Below are 10177 nucleotides of genomic sequence, written 5' to 3'. Positions count from 1 at the left end.
TAACTATGATTTACAAGTCAAACAAATCAATTATGGTTCACAACTGTCCACACGTATTTTATGAGAAATTCTATTTCTATTAGGTAGAAGTCTTAAATTGTCCACAACTTAACCAATTTTACTTTTTCTTTATTAGGAAGCTACTCATATTATTGGGAGGGTTCTACATCAAAATGTTACAACACCATGCATGTCATTATCTATAGGAAAAATTAGTATCCGGTCTCTAGTTCTTACTATTCATTGACTAAGACCTTATTAGTTCTCAAATTTTGATTCAAGTCCCTAGCATTAATGTGATAATGAATTTACATGTTTATTATATAATTTTTTAATATAAAAATTAGTAATTAATTTAGGGTTTAATACTCACACCTCTATTAAACTTCTAATTAATTTTCTATTCAAACATTTCCAAATTATAAAAAAATTAAATTAAATTAAGTTTGTACCTATTAGTTTTTTTTATATATAAAAAGATTCTCGATTTTTTAATCTTAAATGTACTGACACACTCCGTCCCGAAGGAGGGCATGCTGGCCGTCACGTGAGAGCGACGTAGCCATTTACACAGTTCGGAAGCTTTAAAAACACAATTGCTAAGATGAAACACCCGAAGTGAGTCCTACTTTTGTCTATTTCTGTCAGAACACCGTTGGATTCCTCGTGGCCACCATAACTTGAAATATCTTGAACCTGGAGGGGCGCAAAACAAAGTTGAGTGGGTCAGCAAAACATTCTTCTTCAAAACTTTCTTTTCTCTTTTGAATATACTAACCCCTCGCCGTAAAACAAGTATAGTTTCCCAGAAGTAAAGTATATAATCATTTACGTAATATATATTAAATCATGCAGAACAATATGAATGTATGTCATGACAAATATCATAACTGAATGCTCAACATTTCTATGTGAATCTGAGGGAATAACATACAATCAATTCAACGCTTGGCTATAAACATAATTCATACTCTATCATCATAATCAACTCAGCCATCGGCTGCATATATAACTTATAATCAACTCATTCGTAATTATCTTATCATAATCAACTCAGCCCTTGGCTGTATATATAGCTCATAATCATCTCATCACATCATGTATATCTTGCACACATTCAATACCACCTCACGTGGTCTGCAACTCATCACTGTATATATCATAATATGCTCTAGTGCTACAATCACGTGAAGCTGTGCGATAAATCGCGGGTCACCTACAAGTCGAACCCACATAAGTGGTCTATACGACAGGCTATACACCTACTTGGATCCAAGGCGAGCATGCGGTGTGGGAGGTGAACATACACGTGAAGGCTATGCCTCTCTCTAGGCGGGAGCACTTATATACGTGTGCAAGTAAATGAGCTTTCTATCACATCTCAATCATATAACTCAACATATCTCAACTATATCTCATGATCGTTATCAGGATAATATCTCAATCGTATTTCAATTCTCTCTCAATCACATCTCAATTATATCTCAAACATATCTCAATTATATCACAATCATATCTCAATTATATCTCAATCATATTTCAATCGTATTTCCATAGTATTTCAATCGTATCTCAATAGTATTTCCAATCGTATTTCAAACGTATATCAATCGTATATCAAACATATATCAATCGTATTTCAAATGTATATCAATCGTATTTCATACGTACTTCAAATGTATATCAAATGTATATCAAACGTATATCAAACGTATATCAAATGTATATCAAATGTATTTCGTACGTATCTCAAATGTATTTCAATAGTATTTCGTACGTATCTCAAATGTATTTCAAATGTATATCAATCGTATTTCATACGTATATAAAATGTATTTCAATAGTATTTCGTACGTATCTCAAATGTATTTCATACTGTATTTTATACGTATATAAAATGTATTTCAAATGTATATACTTACGTATTTCAAATGTATTTTATACGTATATCAATCGTATTTCATACGTACTTCAATTGTATATCAAATGTATTTCAAATGTATCTCAAATGTATTTCGTACGTATCTCAAATGTATTTCAAATGTATATACTTACGTATTTCAAATGTATTTTATACGTATATCAATCGTATTTCATACGTACTTCAATTGTATATCAAATGTATTTCAAATGTATCTCAAATGTATTTCGTACGTATCTCAAATGTATTTCAAATGTATATACTTACGTATTTCAAATGTATATACTTACGTGTAGCTTACCTGGGCCTCCTCAGCACCATGCAACAATATGCATAATTATAATAATGCACATACTAAAATATGATGCATACATGATAAGTTGCTTAATTCGTATTTCTTTTTAAAATACGTTTTCTGGGAAATATGTCAAGTATACGTATATATATACTGAAAAATAACTGCCCACTCACTGATAAGTAGCCGGTTCGTAACCCCCTCGCCTATTTTGGTTACGTTCTTCGTCCGTATAATTTTCACCTATACAAAAATAATTATAAAACATTATTTAAACGCACATACACAAACATTCATCAATAACTTTCTCATACGTTGCTCAATTTGGGTATGTGAATATACCACGGTAATCTACACGACGTCACGAACACGTAACAATTTTTAGAACAATTTTTGGGCCACTCACGCGCCCCCACGCGCCAGAGGAAGGTCGGACCTACGCGCCCCCACGCGCATCTTCTTCCTCGGCTCGCCGGACTGGTTCGCCGGTTTCTGGGTAGTTTTTCAAATTGCCATAACTTTGTCATTTCTCAACGAAATCAAGTGATTCAAAAACAAAAGTTGTAGCCCTTGAAGAGACAAAGAGAATGGTACCTCGCACGACGTCTAATTCTCTGTGGTTTGGCCAGAAAACACCTCGAAAGGCACGGGTCAAACTTGAACTTGTCTATCTATGCGTTCTTACGTCCAAACACTTCCAACGTTACACTCCGAGCATCCTTGGGACCTTCTAAGACTCACTGTGATCTTTGTTTAGCCTAAAACATAGCCATAATAAAGTTTATGAACAGTACATAAACACGGGACCTTTGAAACTAGAGTTTTTCGAAACGAAACTCACCTGAATTTGGTATCCCCGTGTTCGTGAAGTTCTCAGGATCACGATGGTGGTCTTAGATCCAACGTTCGTGCAAGTTTGATTGAGTTTTTGTGTGTGTGTGTTGCTTACGGTTCGAGAGGGAGAGTTAGAGAGAGAGAGAGTTTCAGGTTCGTGTGAGGGAATGACGATGAGTGAAGGTATTATTGAGGGAGGCAGTGGAGCACTTCACGAGTGGAGCACTTCATGGAAAGGAAATGGAAATGGAATCGGACGTGTGATCCATTCCTTAGCCTTTAATCATTCAACATATAAAATAGCCGTCCAAACCTTAAACAATTGTATAAGGATTTAGGGTATTTAACACACTGTATACATATGACACGTTAAATCGGGACGGGTTGTCACAACCTACCCTCCTTATAGAAATTTCGTCCCCGAAATTTACATAATCAAATACAACACTAATCATCATAAAACAATCTCGGATACATTTCTCTCATTCGATCCTCCGTTTCCCAAGTAGCCTCTTCCACCGAGTGTTTCCTCCACAAAACCTTTACTATTCGCACGATCTTGTTCCTAAGAACCTTATCCTTCCAATCGATGATAGTCACTGGAACCTCGTCACTTAAATCAAACATTGTCCTCAATGTTTCAAGTATAACTCACACAAAACAAGCAAACAAACAAACTACGAACAAACATGACAAGTACGGTAAAGTAAAAACCAGACAGAGTAGAGTTTAAGAACGTAAATCTGGTTTTGGAGATAGATGATCTTGTTGACTTTCCACAGCTTTGATCTTGAACTGGATTGGAATTCTGAGCAGAGAATAGGAGAGTTCCTTGGTTTCAATTCAGACTCCTTCTGCTGGGTTGATTTGATTGTGCAGTCTGCATTCTTCTCTGTTTGTTTCTTCTGCACGGCAGGCAGTATGAAGGATAAAGAGAAGAAAAATGAGAAGAGATGATATGTGATACTTTTGCTTTTGAAGAAGTAACTTTCCACAGGCTTATTCTTGAACTGAGCTGGAGGGTTTTCTGGTTTCCTTCAGAGTATAAGGCCGACTGAAGAATTTGAGGGTCAAAACAAGTCCATCAAATCTAGAGTACGTTCGACCCTGCTGATATGGGATACTTTTTCTTTTGACAGAGTAATGGATATATCGGCATGTGTGTTGTTACGCTTGTCTCCACATGCTTCCTTGTATCCTTCTCACTTGCCCTATTTGTTCCTCAGGCAGATGCGGTATCTTCCCTGGAAGCATAAGATGTCAAATATGAGTACTCGAGAGCAATGCCAGGTAAGTAATTAGGTAAGGGGTTCCAGGCAGTCAGTTCCTGGCTGGAAGCTTGATTCCAAGTGCTGACTGATTGCTCTCTTTCTCCTTGTCTTGAAGGTAAGAACAAGGCCAAAGGAAAAGACAGGGAAAAAGCATGATATGGGATACTCTTGCTTTTAACCCTGATGATATGAAATACTTTTGCTTTTGATGGGTTGTTTGCAGAGGTATCCCAAGGAATAATGAACACTGAGTGACTCGAGAGAATTTGATGCGAATGCATTCTCGGAGATGAAGAAGGTTTGAGTGAGGCTGCCTTGCTGTGAAGGTTGACATTTATAGGCATTTCTTCATAACTGGAAGGGGCACTGTTCTTTTACTCGTGTCGATACCCGTTGGAAGATTGAACAGGAAGAGTCACGTTCATTCTACTTTACAAGAAATCTTCGACATATTGCTCGTAATTTCCGCAAGGTTGAGTGTGCATGTGACAGATGTTGACACGTCGGGATAAAGCATATGCCTCTTCGATATCTGGAATCGGCGCCTCGACAAACTGTCCGTGATTTTCGCAAGGCTGGGTGTGCATGTGACAGAGGCTGACACGTCTGGAAAAGCAGATGCCTCTCCGATTTCTGAGCTTGCCTCTTCGAGTTCTGAGCTTCCCAACTTTTGAGAAAGCAAGCGCCTCTTTAATTTCTGAGATCAGCCTTCGTGGTCTTCGAGCAGCCCAGCTTTTGAGAAAGCTAGCCTCTTCGATTTCTGAGATCGACCCTCGTGGTCTCTGAGTAGCCTAACTTTTGAGAAAGCAAACCTCTTCGATTTCTGAGATCGACCCTCGTGGTCTCTGAGCAGCCCAACTTTTAACAAAGCAAGTTTCTTCGATTTCTGAGCAGGCGCCTCTTCGATTTTTGAATTGGCCTCTTTGATCTCTGAAATCCCGTCGAGCGGATTTAAATAGAGGCACGCAGTTCGTTTCAAGGCACACTTAAATTTCTGCCTATAGAAACTCTCTTCGTGCACTTCTAAAATCTTGATTTGTTCGACCTCTTCTCTCTTCAACACTTTTGAAAATGTCTGGCCCATCCGACCGTCGTTTTGACTTGAACTTTGTTGAAGAGGCAGCCCCGCCTTCTCCAGACAACATATGGCGCCCATCCTTCGTCTCCCCTACTGGTCCTCTTACCGTTGGGGATTCCGTAATGAAGAATGATATGACCGCTGCGGTGGTGGCCAGGAACCTTGTCACTCCCAAAGATAACAGACTACTTTCCAAACGGTCTGATGAGTTAGCTGTTAAGGATTCTCTGGCTCTCAGTGTTCAGTGTGCAGGTTCAGTGTCTAATATGGCCCAACGCCTATTTGCTCGAACCCGCCAGGTTGAATCATTGGCGGCTGAAGTGATGAGTCTCAAACAGGAGATTAGAGGGCTCAAGCAGGAGAATAAACAGTTGCACCGGCTCGCACATAGCTATGCTACAAACATGAAGAGGAAAATTGACCAGATACAGGAATCTGATGGTCAGATTTTACTTGATCATCAGAGGTTTGTGGGTTTGTTCCAACATCATTTGCCTTCATCTTCTGGGGCTGTACCACATACTGAAGCTCCAAATGATCAACCTCCGATACCTCCTCTTACTGGGGCTCCGCCGACTGCTGAGGCTCCGCCGACTACTGAGACTTCTCCTAAGTAGCCTTTGTGAAGGCTCTTTCTCTTGTATTTTTTCTATTTAATGTTCATTTTATTTTTCTGCTTAATGTTCCATTTTCAATGAACTTTAATATTAAAAAAAAATTTACCTTGTTTACTTGCTTAATGGATTCAACAAATAAGTTATGGATATTATGGTCTGCAGCCCGCAATAACGATAACTCACTGTTGTCTCGATAAGTAAGCAACAATTCTTAAGGGTGCAATATTATCATCTTGCTATTCATTATAAATACCTATATATATATGCCTCGATCGTGCTCCAACATTACTCTCTTTGGCAACATCGTCAATAATAAGAAATTTCTACATCATGATCAATTAAAACTCTAGCAAAGTAACCAGGCATGTTTAACGTGCCCATGATCAAGCCCGAAAGATTCCGAGTATCTTGTTTCTTACCGTCTATATATGCCAGAGGAATAAACCTTTTCTTAAACAACTCTTTAAACAATTCTCATTCAGCTATTTCTTCCGGTGACAACGTATAAGAGTCCTATCTCCACCAGGATGCAATTTCAATACTCAGAAACCAGGTAGTCATCTCGACCTACCTTTCCAAAAGAAAGATTCCCTTAACTTACAGAATCTGATACGCCTTTTCCAAATGATTAAGCCATCTATCTGCTCCCTCTGGTCTTTCATTTCCATAAAGTGATTCAGATTCAACTTATAACCATTCTCAAAAGTAGTCATTTGGGAAGGACGGATAACAGACTGAATCACATTATTAGTAGTTTCCCATAACTAAGTTAAATCGGGGAAACTAAGCTCATCTGAACAAAGTGGTTATCTATGAGGCGGTAAGTTCTGACAGAAGACACTAGGTAATTCTCAAGATGTCCAGGACTGCAACCTAGAGCTCTGATACCAACTTTCATTTCCCCGTCCCGAAGGAGGGCATGCTGGCCGTCACGTGAGAGTGACGTAGCCATTTACACAGTTCGGAAGCTTTAAAAACACAATTGCTAAGATGAAACACCCGAAGTGAGTCCTACTTTTGTCTATTTCTGTCAGAACACCGTTGGATTCCTCGTGGCCACCATAACTTGAAATATCTTGAAACTGGAGGGGCGCAAAACAAAGTTGAGTGGGTCAGCAAAACATTCTTCTTCAAAACTTTCTTTTCTCTTTTGAATATACTAACCCCTCGCCGTAAAACAAGTATAGTTTCCCAGAAGTAAAGTATATAATCATATACGTAATATATATTAAATCATGCAGAACAATATGAATGTATGTCATGACAAATATCATAACTGAATGCTCAACATTTCTATGTGAATCTGAGGGAATAACATACAATCAATTCAACGCTTGGCTATAAACATAATTCATACTCTATCATCATAATCAACTCAGCCATTGGCTGCATATATAACTTATAATCAACTCATTCGTAATTATCTTATCATAATCAACTCAGCCCTTGGCTGTATATATAGCTCATAATCATCTCATCACATCATGTATATCTTGCACACATTCAATACCACCTCACGTGGTCTGCAACTCATCACTGTATATATCATAATATGCTCTAGTGCTACAATCACGTGAAGCTGTGCGATAAATCGCGGGTCACCTACAAGTCGAACCCACATAAGTGGTCTATACGACAGGCTATACACCTACTTGGATCCAAGGCGAGCATGCGGTGTGGGAGGTGAACATACACGTGAAGGCTATGCCTCTCTCTAGGCGGGAGCACTTATATACGTGTGCAAGTAAATGAGCTTTCTATCACATCTCAATCATATAACTCAACATATCTCAACTATATCTCATGATCGTTATCAGGATAATATCTCAATCGTATTTCAATTCTCTCTCAATCACATCTCAATTATATCTCAAACATATCTCAATTATATCACAATCATATCTCAATTATATCTCAATCATATTTCAATCGTATTTCATTCGTATTTCCATAGTATTTCAATCGTATCTCAATAGTATTTCCAATCGTATTTCAAACGTATATCAATCGTATATCAAACATATATCAATCGTATTTCAAATGTATATCAATCGTATTTCATACGTACTTCAATTGTATATCAAATGTATATCAAATGTATATCAAACGTATTTCAAATGTATATCAAATGTATATCAAATGTATTTCGTACGTATCTCAAATGTATTTCAATAGTATTTCGTACGTATCTCAAATGTATTTCAAATGTATATCAATCGTATTTCATACGTATATGAAATGTATTTCAATAGTATTTCGTACGTATCTCAAATGTATTTCATACTGTATTTTATACGTATATAAAATGTATTTCAAATGTATATACTTACGTATTTCAAATGTATTTTATACGTATATCAATCGTATTTCATACGTACTTCAATTGTATATCAAATGTATTTCAAATGTATCTCAAATGTATTTCGTACGTATCTCAAATGTATTTCAAATGTATATACTTACGTATTTCAAATGTATTTTATACGTATATCAATCGTATTTCATACGTACTTCAATTGTATATCAAATGTATTTCAAATGTATCTCAAATGTATTTCGTACGTATCTCAAATGTATTTCGTATGTATCTCAAATGTATTTCAAATGTATATACTTACGTGTAGCTTACCTGGGCCTCCTCAGCACCATGCAACAATATGCATAATTATAATAATGCACATACTAAAATATGATGCATACATGATAAGTTGCTTAATTCGTATTTCTTTTTAAAATACGTTTTCTGGGAAATATGTCAAGTATACGTATATATATACTGAAAAATAACTGCCCACTCACTGATAAGTAGCCGGTTCGTAACCCCCTCGCCTATTTTGGTTACGTTCTTCGTCCGTATAATTTTCACCTATACAAAAATAATTATAAAACATTATTTAAACGCACATACACAAACATTCATCAATAACTTTCTCATACGTTGCTCAATTTGGGTATGTGAATATACCACGGTAATCTACACGACGTCACGAACACGTAACAATTTTTAGAACAATTTTTGGGCCACTCACGCGCCCCCACGCGCCAGAGGAAGGTCGGACCTACGCGCCCCCACGCGCATCTTCTTCCTCGGCTCGCCGGACTGGTTCGCCGGTTTCTGGGTAGTTTTTCAAATTGCCATAACTTTGTCATTTCTCAACGAAATCAAGTGATTCAAAAACAAAAGTTGTAGCCCTTGAAGAGACAAAGAGAATGGTACCTCGCACGACGTCTAATTCTCTGTGGTTTGGCCAGAAAACACCTCGAAAGGCACGGGTCAAACTTGAACTTGTCTATCTATGCGTTCTTACGTCCAAACACTTCCAACGTTACACTCCGAGCATCCTTGGGACCTTCTAAGACTCACTGTGATCTTTGTTTAGCCTAAAACATAGCCATAATAAAGTTTATGAACAGTACATAAACACGGGACCTTTGAAACTAGAGTTTTTCGAAACGAAACTCACCTGAATTTGGTATCCCCGTGTTCGTGAAGTTCTCAGGATCACGATGGTGGTCTTAGATCCAACGTTCGTGCAAGTTTGATTGAGTTTGTGTGTGTGTGTGTTGCTTACGGTTCGAGAGGGAGAGTTAGAGAGAGAGAGTTTCAGGTTCGTGTGAGGGAATGACGATGAGTGAAGGTATTATTGAGGGAGGCAGTGGAGCACTTCACGAGTGGAGCACTTCATGGAAAGGAAATGGAAATGGAATCGGACGTGTGATCCATTCCTTAGCCTTTAATCATTCAACATATAAAATAGCCGTCCAAACCTTAAACAATTGTATAAGGATTTAGGGTATTTAACACACTGTATACATATGACACGTTAAATCGGGACCGGTTGTCACATGTACCCATTCATATAATTTTTCAATTTTTTTAATCTTAAATGTACCCATTCTCAAATATATCAAAAATTTGTTATATGTAAAATGTACCTTTTTTTTAATATAAAATCCTTTCAAATTTTTTAATCCATGTTTAAACTTATATGGGTACATTCTTTTTCATTGATTTGAGAATGTATCCATGTTTTGGTACAATAACTTTTTTTGTTAATTTTGGTTAATGTACCCATACATATATGTACACACACACACAATATAATAGAGAGTATAATTTATATTTTATTATTTTTAATCCCATAAATTATGGGTTTTATT

At 37.2% G+C, this 10177-nt stretch overlaps 1 long non-coding RNA gene across 7 annotated transcripts; it reads right to left on the bottom strand.

Annotated features, from left to right (window-relative positions):
* Positions 1-435: 435 nt before the first annotated feature.
* Positions 436-9599, bottom strand: LOC126601773 (uncharacterized). 7 transcript variants are annotated; one of them, XR_007615806.1, is made up of 5 exons: positions 3058-3208; positions 2811-2974; positions 2559-2708; positions 2393-2459; positions 436-696 (listed from the first exon to the last, which is right to left on the bottom strand). It is a non-coding gene; the product is annotated as an uncharacterized LOC126601773 (long non-coding RNA). The 7 variants fall into 7 exon arrangements; XR_007615807.1 differs by lacking the exons at positions 436-696; positions 2559-2708; positions 2811-2974; positions 3058-3208 and adding exons at positions 8816-8882; positions 8982-9131; positions 9234-9397; positions 9481-9599 and having other exon boundaries at positions 2139-2459; XR_007615809.1 differs by lacking the exons at positions 436-696; positions 2559-2708; positions 2811-2974; positions 3058-3208 and adding exons at positions 8982-9131; positions 9234-9397; positions 9481-9599 and having other exon boundaries at positions 2139-2459.
* Positions 9600-10177: the final 578 nt, after the last annotated feature.

This window comes from Malus sylvestris, chromosome 15, assembly GCF_916048215.2.
Source record: "Malus sylvestris chromosome 15, drMalSylv7.2, whole genome shotgun sequence".
Classification (NCBI taxonomy): Eukaryota; Viridiplantae; Streptophyta; class Magnoliopsida; order Rosales; family Rosaceae; genus Malus; species Malus sylvestris.
This window is presented reverse-complemented; position numbering and strand designations above follow the sequence as displayed.